The 14002-nt window shown below is 46.7% G+C and overlaps 1 protein-coding gene across 3 annotated transcripts in view; it reads right to left on the bottom strand.

The window, feature by feature from the left end:
- LOC144116121 (uncharacterized) overlaps positions 1-14002 on the bottom strand; it is a 344387-nt gene that overhangs the window by 185943 nt on the left and 144442 nt on the right. For 2 of the 3 annotated variants that reach the window (XM_077650806.1, XM_077650805.1), the window contains one exon: positions 8622-8690. The exons of the other annotated variant lie outside the window; for it this stretch is intronic. The gene's annotated coding sequence lies outside the window, so the exon portion shown is untranslated. The remainder of the gene's footprint in view (positions 1-8621; positions 8691-14002) is intronic. 3 annotated transcript variants of the gene reach the window in all.

Genomic DNA, 14002 nt, shown 5'->3' with positions numbered 1-14002 from the left:
CATCGCGTAAGACCAGTGAACGAGAAGCCCGTGCTGCTCATATCGAAATGTGGATGAGCCTCCGCGGTGGCTGAGTGGTTATGGCGCTCGGCTGCCGGCCCGAAAGACGCGGGTTCGATCCCTGCCGCGGCGGTCGAATTTCGATGGAGGCGAAATTCTAGAGGCCCGTGTGCTGTGCGATGTCAGTGCACGTAAAAGAACCCCAGGTGGTCGAAATTTCCGGAGCCCTTCACTACGGCGTCCCTCATAGCCTGAGTCGCTTTGGGACGTTAAATTCCCCATAAAAAAATGTGGATGACCTGACAGGCACTGGTAAAACAGCACGTGCTAATAAGATTAAATACGTTATGACGCTTCCTGTAGCCGCGTAGTGGTGTAGAAGATTCTGGCAGACTGCATTCTGCATTCTGGCAGAACCGGCAGACTGATTAGTTTTCGTGCACATAGTGGAAAGAAAGGTGGAAAAACGTAGAGAAGCTAGAAATAAAATCAGAAGGAATGAAAGAGTCTATGAAAGATGGGAGAGAGGCACATCGGACAAGAAGAGACATGCGTCACGGTAAGTAAATGCGGTAACATTCAATTTTAACCACAAGAAAATTGGTACTGGTGCCACACGTTAAATTCCGGTGCTACATGCGCTAAATTCGGTACTGCATGTTAAATACGGTACCGGAGCTACAGTCAAGTGACTTCAATGTTTTCTTGTGTCTCGGCCCCACGATAAAACTGCATTTGGCGTAAACCTCTAATAAGCAGAAATAAAAACAAAGTAAAAACATAAAAAGAGATAAGAAGAAACAAATAATGCTACTGTTCACTCTGCGCAGCATCTTGCGACATTCAAGAGGGCAGCAGAAATACGAAAACGAGGATTACTTCCTGACCTTCCGAACACTGCGCCTCGTATTACCCCCACCCCCTCCCCCTTCCCCCAGCTCTTAGGTTCGGGACGTCGACAGGACATCAAAGGGAACAACCGCATTCGCCCTTTCCTCTCGGTGCATTATAGTTACCGGTTCTGTTCTGTTCACCGGCATGCTGCGTTCAGCAGGGAAAGTCCTTCGCGCTTTCTCCTGGGCAACATTGTACCAAGCGCCCGTCTGCGCCTTAGAGGGCAGGGGCGTGCTCCTGCCACCGCAGCAACAGGTCCGCAAATACACGTGCACCAGGCCGCACTGCGTGGGCATCAGGGGTCGGCGTTCGTATGGACCTCCTTCACCCTGCGACGTCACGAAGATGCGGTGGCGCTGATGTTAGCAGCGACTTTCGCATGGTAGGCAAAACAGGTTCCGCTTGCCCGTGCCTACCGCAGCTGCCGCAGCTACCGGCGGCTGCTTCAAGCCTGTGCACTGCAGAAGCAGCGTGTATTGACCAGCTGCGTCACTGCTGGATCCGCGTAGTAGCATAAAAAAATATGAAATTAGCCTCGATAGGTTTCTCGAGCATAAATGCCGCATTCGGAAACTGGCTAACAGGCATTGGGCCACGGTAGTAAAGCGCGAAGTCTGGGAGTCGATAGGCACTGCCACTCAATGCACTTAAAAGCATGCAAGTTACTGCGTTCATTCACCTGAATTTCAGGATAGTAGGCTGATAATTGCTCAAGGAAAAAAAAAAAAGACATATGCAGCTGCACACGTACTTATCACCTTGAGCCGGAGTGCACGGGGCGCCGACAGCTAGGTTCACTCGCCCCCAAGGAATGCGTTTTTTTGTTAATAGCACACCATGTTTTAATGGCGCGTTTTATGACATTTAATATTTACTTGAAACTGTTTCTTGTTATGACGACGTAATTATTTCATTCGAGTAGAAAGAAGTCTGGTAAGTTGTGTCAATCTTGCGCGGTCGCGTTGGTGTGCTTAGAATAGCGTACCTTAAGTGTGCTAAACGCCATATGCTTTTTCATTGCATCATGCATGTGTCATGTTTCATGAGGTAGTACATGATCGCGAAGCTTGTTTGGAAAGAAGCAGCCGCAGGCGTGCTACTAACAGACACGTGGCGAGATTGAGAGGGGACGCGGAAATGAAAAGTGTTTTCGTTATTCATGCATGCGATATGTAACTAAACTTGGTGCAAATATGAAATTCTTAGGCTAGTTTCAGTAATTCTTTTTATTTATAGCTATACCTGGTGCAGTTCTGGGTAATTATAATTAACACCGTCGTCAAGTCTCCCAAAGGTCTCAAATAATTGAGTAAATAGTGCGGAGTTTTTTTATGCCAGCATGTACATAAAGCCCTATTCTGTACGATGACGCGATTAGTTCTTTTTCTATATGATCAGTACTTATGCATGCATAGTTACATGAAAACATTTCTTACAAGAAATAACTAACACAGTACTGCACGTGTAGGGAAAAAAATCGAGAGATTTATTATGCTCCTCAACGTCTCAGGAATAGTTTGCGACAAATGGAATCATTTGATTTTCATGCGAATTACGAAGGTGAGTGATCCAGTTGCAGAAAATGTGAGAGGTCACAAAACGAACCTTAAACTTTATTCCCTCGTTTATGGCATCTTCGCTTTCGCTTTGGTCAAAGAAATGCGGCACTGAAATCAAAGAAATTACCTCACAATTTTTGACGACCACACTTCTAAAAAGCGTAATTGATAAACTTGTACTCAATATTTTGCTATAATTTTTCGTCACGAAACTAGACTTCAGGGCTAGGCAAGAAAATAATTCTAGGAATCAAAAAATTTCACCAAATCGACCAGCTTAACAAGAGGACAAGTCGGTTTGGCTGGTGCGTGGTCATGTGGCTAAAAACAGCGCTAAGCGAGACCGGAGATCAGGGACACGACGCTGTCTCCACTTTTCGCACAGCGCGACACGTACGTATGTCAGCAGACGATGAGCGCACGTCTGCTCCTACGAAACAAGGCCAGCACTTCCCCTCTCTATTGTCCCGAAGTAAAATCATTCCGGCTAGTGCAGAGTGTCAAAACTTGTTTTATTCAATGCCTAGCGCATAAATAAACGGCAGGAACGCTTTCTACATGTTTACTACTAACCATATATACAATACAGTGGCAAACTATTTCTCTTTATAGGCCTCATGTGGCCAACGCGAGCTCGTGTACTTCAACAAATTAATAAGTTGGAAGCATCGACCATTGCTGTGATTCGCAGAAACTGGAAACGCGCCTACAAGCCTTGAAAAACCGCTCTCAACACCAATCCGCGACGCCACTCCCCGACCTTTTGCCTACCACGAGCTCGCTAGCGACTGCAGCGCCACCTCGTTTGTTTACAAACATGCAGGAGGTCTATACGTGCACTGCGGTGTGCGCGCACTGTTTTGCGTGCGCAGTTCCCGTGCGGCCCACGTCCGTGCCACTGACCTCCCCCTTCGCTTGCTCCGTTGCGCGGAAGTACAGACACGTGCGCTCTCTTGGCAATCCATCAAAATTTTCCCGACCTGCTGGTAATGGCACACCGACTGCCCGGTCTCTCTCTGCATCGGTGGCGGCGTGCAACAGGCCGCTTTGGCTTGTTACAAGCCGTACCATGCAGCTACCACAACGGCGGGACGAGGGGCCATGGCGAACATTAAATGAGAAAACACCGTCGAAAGGGAAAAATAAAGGAAACTTCGTCTGTTTTGCCGTCGTTTCCTTTACCTTAGAGCCTTATATAATCTCGCTCCATACAATAAAAAGAAAGTATTCGTTGAAAACACGTCCAGCATTCGTGAAAGTAAAGACGCGCGGACCAAAAAAGGTGTAGTCAAGATGACAGAGGCGTTTCGACTTCCACACGGAAGCCTTGTTCACTGAAGGAAAAAAATTCGCACACAATTTCGCTTTATTTTCACACATGTATTCACCCAAACAGGCGAGATTTCACCAAACATAAATTTTCATGTGCAACATTGTCTGACAAGAATTTTGAAAATTGGAAAATTGTAAGATAGTGTTATAGAAATATTGAAGGTAATGGCCCATTCTTCTGATATGTAGCAAAATATTTCTTTTAAAGTGCTTCCATCGATCGCATAGAACAGTTAACACTGCCGTAGAAAACCAATGGGGAACGCTGCTGACGATAGTGAAAGCGTTAATAGAATAAAAATATGCAAGAGTACCGTCTGGTTATCTGCAGATATGTTGATTGTTGTATTGAAATCTTGCATTATATGAAAAAACTGCGCTATAAACGGTTTCCCACCCAAAAATGCTTCTGCCCAGAATTGCTGCGTATGCCGTAAAATATACTCACGTCCGTGAGGGATATCTGTGTTCAATGTACGGCAAGGCAGACAATACGTGATAGGTGGCAATGTAAAGACGATTATTTGGCTTAGGGCAAAAGATTAAATTGCAGTATTGAAAGCAATAAAAATCGCAAGTGAGCCCACTTTTTAAATTTTCCGACTCCGCAACGAGGTTCGAAATATCGAACGTGAAAGGATGTCTTGGCTCACACTTTAAGTTGGCTTTCCCACAGGAACAGTTATCGTCGCCGCATGTGATGTCGTCATAGGAACAACGTAAACTTGTTCTTCATCATAAGTGCATTATTATTTCCTGTATTAAATATTCATGCAACCTGGGAAAGCCGATATAACGAGCTTTCACAAGTGCGTCACGTTCGATATCTCGAATTACAGTGCCCGTTCGGAAGTATTAAAAATTTAACTCTCCTTCGATATTTGCAGCCTTCAATATCGCAATATAATCTTGTGCTCTAAAGCAAGAAATAGTAAAGTTTATTTGTCATTTTACTTAATTATTCCTTTTTAGCCAGACTTTATCGTGTATGTAATGTCCGCCTGGCGCCGCACAATCCAAACCTGCAAAGATATCATCTAAGCATCTCTCACGCGTTTTCAAAGAAAAATGTTTATCGAGTAACTGACACACCTGGTATAATGGTTTTTAACCCGATTCTATTACATCGCTCTTGTCAACCGCCAATTGGCCAATGGCCAATCAGCCTATCGGCTTGGAAGTTGACAGTGAAATAAGGTCAAAAGAAAATAATTTTATATTATGTCGGCCCTCTTGGCTATAGCGCTATCCTTGCAACAGCCTGACCAAAAACACTGATATAATCAAAGTTCAAATGAGCCGGAATGCGCGCGGTAATTAAGCGCGAAATTGAAATGTTTATGGAAGCAGTATAGGTCCACTGTCGATTTTGTGGCTTATAATGAAAGGTGTCAGCCAGAAAAAAAGATGTCATGTACTGCAGGGAACAGACACACGTCTAACATTCTTGGAGAAAAGTTTTGGAGATTGGAAAATTGTCAGATACTGTTATGTAAATATTGCAGGTAATGGTCGAATCTTGCGATGTGTAGCAAAACCTCTCTTTTAATGTTTTTCCATCGCTCACATTGAGCAGTTAAGGCTCTCATAGAACACCAATGTGGAACGCCTTTGACGACAGCAAAAACGTTAACAGCAAAAAAATGAAAGCCTGCTGACGGAACATCTGCGAATATACCGGTTGTTGCAGTGAAATCTTACAGTATGTGAAAAAACTGCGATCCCGAACTCTTTCCTGTTCAAAAATGCATTTCTCCAATTGTTGGGTATGGGGGACACAAATTTGTCTGCATGGGGTGCTTTAAAACTAAGTGCCACCTTTCAGCACAGTTACATGACAGCGCTTCTCTGCAAATACCTCAAGGCATTTTGCAGCACAAGAAAACAATTTTAAAGCGGTACTTAGTTTTTAAACTCTATAGTTGCGTCAGTAATCATACTGGCTTTATAAGCGAATTGCGATCCTTAGAGTCTTCCAGTGAGCGCGCTTGACTACAACGTTTGGAAGCATGAAGTGGAAAGACCAGAACAACTTCTCTAGTCAGAAAGAACACGGGCAGAACTATGTGAAAAAAAAGGCCTCAAAACAAACTGACAGTCAAAACGCTGTATGTGCCAGGCTTTGTGTGCGTGTTTGTCACTGATACTTTGTCGGCGTCGTTCGGCGCTGTTTTTCTGAGTGGCTCTGTACCAACTGACCTGTCAGTCTACGATAATGACTCCCAGTAATGATCTTCTCTCTTTGCTCTTTACTAAAGCCACAGCATTACCAAACGACGTAAGGAGTAGAGATCGTTACCCTCTCATGCATCCATCTTCCATCCTTCTTCAAAATAACCCGTTTAGGAAATCTCTCAAGAGGTGGCAGGTACCGGAGGCCACACCCTATCGCATGCTAGTTGGCTAGCAGTCTCTTACCTTGCTGTGGTTCCGATTTGAAATTCCAGGAAAAGTGAAAGTTCTGTGCAATTCCCTAGCTAGAACAATCCAAGATGCTTTCCCCTGTAGTGAAAGTGTGGCTCATAAGAAGATATAGTCGTTAAACGCCGCTGCTCTCCGATAATAACGCGCCTGATAACCGCGCTTTAGCCTTGGTGCTTGATTACGGTTTAATTTCCAGTCACACCTACGACGAGATGGTGCCGTTTCTGCCCACACATAGTGCTTTGGCCTGTGCATTCCTCGTGGTCTCTCAGGCGCATGCAACACCGATTTAACACGGTAGTCTGAGGTGCTGAATTCTTTGTATTCTACGATCCTCTTCGTGCACATTCCGCATTAGATCACTTTTGAAGCGAAAGGTTCACTGCGCTAGGTAAAGCCGATTTCTCCGTGCGTTGCCGGTTGACGTTCAAGTGAGCCAGAGGTCAAGTGCGCATATAGGCCTTACCATAAGTGATCCACCATGGTGTCGCACCACTTGATCTTTGACCTTGGCCTTTGACCTTTAGATTCGCCGGTAGAGGGCGGTAGAATAGGCCGCAGCGTCCATTGGGTGACCAATCTCTCGCGATCAGCCATTAATTTAACTTCCACCTGCCAGGGTGACAGGGTTGGCGCGCTGCCTGTCCAGTGTGCGGAACGCACTCAACGTTACAGACGCCAAGCCACGTCTAGTTGCCCGATACACCACAGCTTTCGCTCTCTAACCAGGTTCAGCAGTAGATGAACCACAGCTATTTTTTTTCCTTAGCTGAGGCCCTGTTTTAGTGAAGCACGCTACGACAGCAGTTCTGCAGCTAAGGCAGGCCGTCTGTCTCAAGCATATGCACGTCTGCTACCGTTTCGTTAAGCCACACACAGCGGGAGATTTGATTTTGTGCTAACTCTTTTCAGAGTGAATTACGATGTTCGGAGTTATAATGCACCTAGGTTTCTGCCTGCTGCTGACCTCCAAGTAAAGCTTGCCTTTTCTGTCTGCCATCGAAGCAACTTGCAGTACCAGGATGAAAAACACACAACAAAAACAAAAAAACATATCGAAGGGTGACGCGGGCTTTTCAAACTACACATTACATGACGCATATGACCAACGGTGCCTTCTATGTGGAGCACCCGCTGAATTCGCAGGGCTCCAAAGCCGTAAGATTTGAGGCGAACTAAGACGGCACTCTGCAACTGCAGTCAAACAGGCTGTGTACCTAATGTTGACATGAAAACGGGCAGGAAATACCGCGTATCATAACAACCGTGCTCAACGTAACGTCTGTAAACGTTCACGTGAGAGGTGAAAATGTCCGCGTGCCAATATGCGCGTCTTCGTGAGTGCAGATTAACATGCGCCTTGAAGATCTAAACAGTGCTTAACAAATTGTGGTCTCAGACGTTGCAGGCTGTATAGAAGACAAATCGTTTTCCAGCCTACACGGAACGCTCGTACTGCACTACTGTTTTTTTTCTCTCCGCGCATACTTTTGTTCATTATTGCTCCTCGAAGATTCTATGTCGTAAAGTAGCGAGTCTGGGCTCACAGTATCATTTAAGTATTAGGGCCCAGAATAGCGAGGTCTATTTGTGCTACGCTATAATGCTCATTGTACCCTACCCTGGCTAGTTATATGATCTGAGCCTTTGCGTTTACAGTGTTATCTGCTAGCTCGTTCTATAAAGGAAATGCTTTGTGTACGCGACTCTCGACAAGGGATATACAGTAAGGCCCAAACCTCTCTTAATCATTTTTCTTGTGGCTGTTCCATTCGCGTGTGACGCAATACCGGAAAAGTTTTTTTTTTTCGCAGCCAGAAACAATTACAAGCACAGACTGTTCGCGATAACGTGCACGGATGATGTTTCAAATGTTCGCAGTCCACGCATAATCCCGTGTATGCGATCTGTCCTTGGAGGCTTGCTCATGAAAGACGCTTCGATCTCACGCTATTACAGAACATCCATTCATGGCATCAACAATGAACACTTGACATCGACTTCAAAGAAATATATTGTGTGCTGCACAAAAGTGAAAGAGCCATACGTTTCCTGCACGCTGTGTAGGATTTTTTGTCAATTTTTTTCTGGTGTTCCTGCACTTGAAAGAGTAAATTAACGCCGTTCTTATTATTCTGCTTTTTTCTTTCTTCTTCTTGGCTACGGCGCGTTGAAGTAAAGCGTCGCTTCAGAAGCTCTTCCGAGAGCTTCAAGATTTTTGTTCTTATTCGCCTGTATCTTCTTTTTAAGACTTCAAACCCTTTGCGGGATACGGGCCCTCAACCTTGGGGATCAAAGATAGAGGACTGTTTGTCACAAGGCTTTTAATTTAGTGGGCTGCGTTTTGCTCAAAGTTCTCCTTTTCCTCATTGTTTCTGTGTATTTTTAACCAAGTCGGCGTGGGTGACTCACCTAAGGGCGGCGTCTATAATCCCCGATCTGCGCTGTCTGCAGCCCGGCGTTGATCCGTTCCGTTTGGTGCTGAAAATACAAAGCACGCAAATTAATGGTGCGCACTCCATGCGTTGCGCTAGTAGTTAAACTTTTATACACAACGACATGGAGCATCTCGTCGACACCTGCGTTGCGTAACTCTGCGTCCGTGTGAACTACGGCGCCCACTTTTATTACTCGGGGGGGGGGGGGGGGGGGGGGGGGGGGGGGGCTCAATGGTTTGATTTGCGTGTATTTAACGCACCAAAGCGACTTAGGCTATCAGGGACGCCGTAATGAAGGTCTCCGGAAACTTCGACCACGTGGGGTTCTTTTACGCGCACTGACATCGTACAGTACACGGGGCTCTAGAATTTCACCTCCATCGAAATTCGACTGCCGCGGCCGGGAGCGAACCCGCGTCTTTGGGGTCAGCAGCCGGGCGCCATTATCACTGAGCCACCGCGGCGGATCAATATCCTGAAGTGGCTTAGCGGCTGTGAATTTCTCCGTCCCTTTCTGGCTTTCCGCATTGCACAGCCAGTTTAAGGACCCTCCCCCAAATGCAAAAATCGATTCGTATTCAAAAAAAGAAAAGGTCGGAAACACTCGCTTTTAATAAGTAGTGTTTGATTATGTTTAATTTTTCCCTGTCATCGTAAATGTTTGCTCTGCAACTTTGTGTGGATACTTCAAATGACTCAGAAGAAGGCGTTTCCAAAATTACATTGGTTCGCAGACGTGTTTCATTGTAAACGCGCGTAGGGTAGTCGGGAAGAAATTGCAAGAAACAATTTCAACGCGTCAGCAACGCCAGTCTCGGAACGATCTCAGCAATTCAGTGTTTTTACACCATGATCACGAAAAAGAGGAGATCCCTCGTGTTGGCTAGTTTTATAGCGCATGAGCAACCTTCCAAGCGTGAACGAGTTAGCGAGCAACTAAAGGCGCGTAAAGCTGCTCAGCGCTTGCCCCTTGTAGGGTGTTTTTTTCGCAGTTGTCTTGCACGGACGGTAACATCACACGCTTACTCCTGGGATAAAATTTTGTATTTTAATGCTTATATATGCTCCTCGCGCAGGCTAGCAGAACCAGACTAAAGGCACGGAGTATACAGGCACGTAAGCTAGTTGAATGGTTCATCACAGTCACGCAAAGTTCATAACCGCGTGAACAATCAACACGTGCAATTCCGAGGCGAAGTTTTTCCGCTTGTATATGCCCATCCCAACGAAGACAGCAGCAAACTATACGGCAGGTTTGGAACCAGGGTCGCCTCGCAATGTTGCGCATTACTGCAGGTAATAAAACGAGTGTGAACCATCCAGTGGGGATGCAAAGGCTTACAGGGCTTTCATTCCGCATTGAACTCAGGTGTGCTCCTACGTTTCAGCCTGTGTTGAAAACTTGTTACATGTCGGAGTCCGGCAGATGGGTGAGTGCTGCTAGTAGCCATAAAGCCTCATTAATGAAACGTCAGGATTACGAGCATTTTCTAAAGGATTTCTTTGCACTACAACAAATTTAGGACTACCGGGAGATCCGCGATAGCGGCATGTTGCACCCATGAGAAAGAGCAAAGATGCAGAGAAAGGCGGAAGCTGAAAACAGGTTCTTAGCGCCTCCAGCCGACACAGTAGTTAAAGTCCGCAACTCACCTCCAAGCAACGGATCTTTTCATCACCATAGAACGTCCGCGAGTAGCACGAGTAGCGCAACGCTATGCACTTGCTCGCATTAAACAGGGAGTGAAAGGAAGAGAGAAGAATGCTGGAAGCTGCAGCGGAAACTTCATTCAGCGACGTCATGAATTTCTTTCGCTTTGCGGAGTCCCCCTCAGAATGTGCGACAGGTGCTCGTCCGCTAGAGCGCGAATGGGGGGGAATCGCAGGATCACGACCAGGCACGGAAACGCGCCGCACTCGCGTGTACCCTTCGCAAGCACGCTGAAACGAGAGGCAGTCCAGTTCTCGAGGCTTTTCAATGAACACATGACACGCCATGGGACTAGAGGCCAGCCAAAAAGGAAAAAAAAAATAAAATGAAGTAAGCGAACACCGCGGAGAGTGGCAGAAGCAGAGCGGGGCAGCTCGGAGACGCCATTTCGTCATCAGGACCGTCCGAGTGAAGACGTTGATGACTCCCGAAACCAGGAAGACACGCGCGCCCGCGGATGTTGTTCTGCCCGCAGTGCGCGAAGCGGCGGCTCGGCCCATCTCCATCAACGCGAGCGCGTCCACTTCGCGGTCCGGTCTTTCACACCTGCGTGCGCGCTCGTTTTCCAGATTTCTCCTCCTCGAGGCTTTGTGCACGGCCTGCCCCTACCTATTTCTTTTTTTCGTCTGTCTTCCCTGTGGCGGATTTTCCTTTCCCCGCATGTTTCGCTCTTAAATTTCCCCTGCCTTCGCGCCGGCCCAAGTATTTTGAAGAACAGGCGAAGAAGGGGAGAGTGCTCGGTCTCTCCAGCGAGCCGGTTATTATATTTATTAGGGGCCGCCCCTGGGCGGTTCGTAATAAAACGTCGCGCCGGGCTCTTGCACCCCAAAAGCCACACGAGAGAGAGGCGGAGGGAGGGAGGGAGAGTGAGGGCCGTGCCGGGAATTGACGATCGAGGCTGCGTGTGTGTGCAGCGCTGCATAACGCCATGGGCCACACTGGCTGCCGGCCCGCTAGGCACCCGGCCTCCTCGGCTCGTGGCTGGTGCTGCGAGGTCTGTGCACAGCTCCGTCGGAGTGGCAGAACAACAGTGCGCTCTTGTCTCCGGCTTTCGGCAGACGCTGTTGACTGGAGGGCGGAGGTGGCGTCTTTCAATCTGGGCCGTTGGAAGGGTAGAGGTCGACAGAAGCGCGTGACGACGGTTGTAGAAGAAAGCCCCTCGGTTGCGTGGCTGCGGCTTGAGTGGCTAGGCGGTAGACGATCTTTCTCTCTAGATTTCGTGCGGTGATATTTGGCGTTACTTTGATTTCGATGAAAAAGAGAGTACGAAGGGGAGAAATGTTCAGAACTAACAGGAGGGCATGAAGGGTTACGTGAGGTATGGCACGCTTTCTTTCCTACATGTTCAGGAATGCGAAACGGTGTGGCCTCTATACTGTCGACCACGGACTGCGGATCGGACTGTATAGACGGAGGTTTCGGGAAACGAGCAGAGTCTTGCACACGGGTGGCGACACCGGCCTCAGCTAGCCTTTATGAGAGAGGTGAGCATCGTATGTGCCTTTTAGATTGCTGCTTGTAGCTTTCGCAGCTCGGAATTATTACAAAAACATTAGAGGCTATTGTTGTGATTGCATGTAAAGAGAAATTTTACCATTTCCTTCTCTTCACTTCCGATTGCTGCGGTCAGGCATCACAATTGAGAGGTATGGTCACCTTCAAAAGCCTTATTAATGCCAAAATGAGCTCCACAGTGGCAAGCTGAACAAGAGAATCGCTCTGCTTACGATTTCTAGAGGTTAACGGGATGCCTGCGAGTGCCTGAGCGGCGAATTTACAAAGCGACCACTATAGGTGGCAGATTATTTCTGCGCAGGAACTGGCACGCCGACCAACACCAAGGTGTGCTCTCAACGAAACAGCATTTTGGTCATTTTGTTCAAGGAAACGTGCTCTCAGTGAAATTGTTTTAAACGCGAAATTTCCGGAACACTGCAGAATCGGAATAACTTCCATTTGGCATGCTCTGAGCGATACTATTGAAGAAAACCGCAAGCGTCCAGAAAACGTCACAGCGGCGCGGAAGATGCCGAACACACTCCCCTTTTTCACGTGCACATGATCTTACCATAATTTTCTTGCACGTAGTTTGTGGGATCAATCCCATGAACAGCGTACGGCGGCAACAGATGCACATCCGTAACATCTAGAGTTTCAAATATGCTGCTGTTGAATGCATGCCCAGCAATTCCGGACAAAAGCATTTTTGAGCGTATCGCAGTATATGAACGCAATTTTCTCATAGAATGTAAGATTTCTCTATAACATTCAATATATCCGCAGGACAGCCGACGACAGTCTTGCATTTTTTTTCCTCTTAGCCTTCTCGCTTTCGTCAAGAGATTTATTTCCCCATTGGCCTTCTATGGCAGTCTTAACAGTTCGATGCGATCGCTAGAGTCACTTTGAAAGAAAGATTTTGCTACATATCAAAATAATGGACCGTTACCTTCAATATTTCGATTGGCAGTGTCTTACAATTTTCAAATTTTCAAAATTTTTGCCCGAGAATGCTGGACTTGTTGAAAAAATAAGCACACTTGGTGACTCATATTTTAATTAGATGTGGTCAGGCTAGCGGCATCTAAAGTAAAGCATATCACGAGTCACCTAGAGGGACGTCTGGAGCCGCATTTTTCAAGAGCTGGGACTTTCTTTTTGTCTTGGGCACTGAGGAGACATGCTATGTATACACACACACACGCGCCGATGTCCGCGAGGCGCAACAAAAACTTCCAAACGTGTTCGAAACCTTACGACTTGGTCGAAAAATTCGATTTGTTCACATTGATGCATTCATTCCTTATATATGCGTTAACATCCACCACCAGCTTTAGGCTTTTTCTTTCCTTGGAATGTAAAAAGACTCCCTCAGCCGCCAAATAACTCAGAGCATACCACACAGTACCCACGCCACTGACAATATTTTTGAATGACCACAGGTAAAAAAATCATCATAGTGGTTAGCAATGGCAGCGTCACGATGGGGTTATGCTTGCGAATATTCAGGAACACAAAAAAAAATACCTTGCTGTCAAAGCCCCGTGCGTAACCACAGTGTGGCTTCCGACCTGAGGCGACACCATGCCTCAGCGCATGTTGCTGAGAAGAGTGCACGGAAAAAAGAACAAAAAAATGCACATAACCACAGCGCATTCATTTCTTTCGTTATCCGAGAACTTTCACGCAAAGCGGTGCGCACGACTGTCCTGCAGCCGCGGCAGAGTTTCCCATGTTCATTTAGGTTGTCGGAAAATAGACAATAGTGTGTTGGCTTACCAGAGGTAAACTACTAGCATCAAAAGTGCGCGCTCAAAGAGTGGTAGTATAAGGTTGCATATACGGCACGTTAATACGAGATGTCTTGCTGAATACAGCGCAAAAAAAAAACAAAAAAAAACGGAAGGACGCATAGACTACAGAAGCCCGAACGCTGAACGTTCATAGTATTTTAATCTCAGCGGGTCATAGGCGCATATGTTCTGTCCGAGGCAGAGATTTGATAAATATTGTTGTATTCGTAAAAAGAAGAAATCTTTGTCATATAGCTCAAGATAAACTGACCTCACCACGCAGTGCCGACCGAATAGCGGTCCCTTTGGATTCGGCAACTGCACAAATGTCGTGGTGCTTGCTTTTTCTAA

This window comes from Amblyomma americanum, chromosome 1 (genome assembly GCF_052857255.1).
Source record: "Amblyomma americanum isolate KBUSLIRL-KWMA chromosome 1, ASM5285725v1, whole genome shotgun sequence".
In the NCBI taxonomy this organism is placed as follows: Eukaryota; Metazoa; Arthropoda; class Arachnida; order Ixodida; family Ixodidae; genus Amblyomma; species Amblyomma americanum.
Note: the sequence above shows the minus strand (reverse complement) of the source record. Positions and strands in the feature narration are given on the sequence as shown.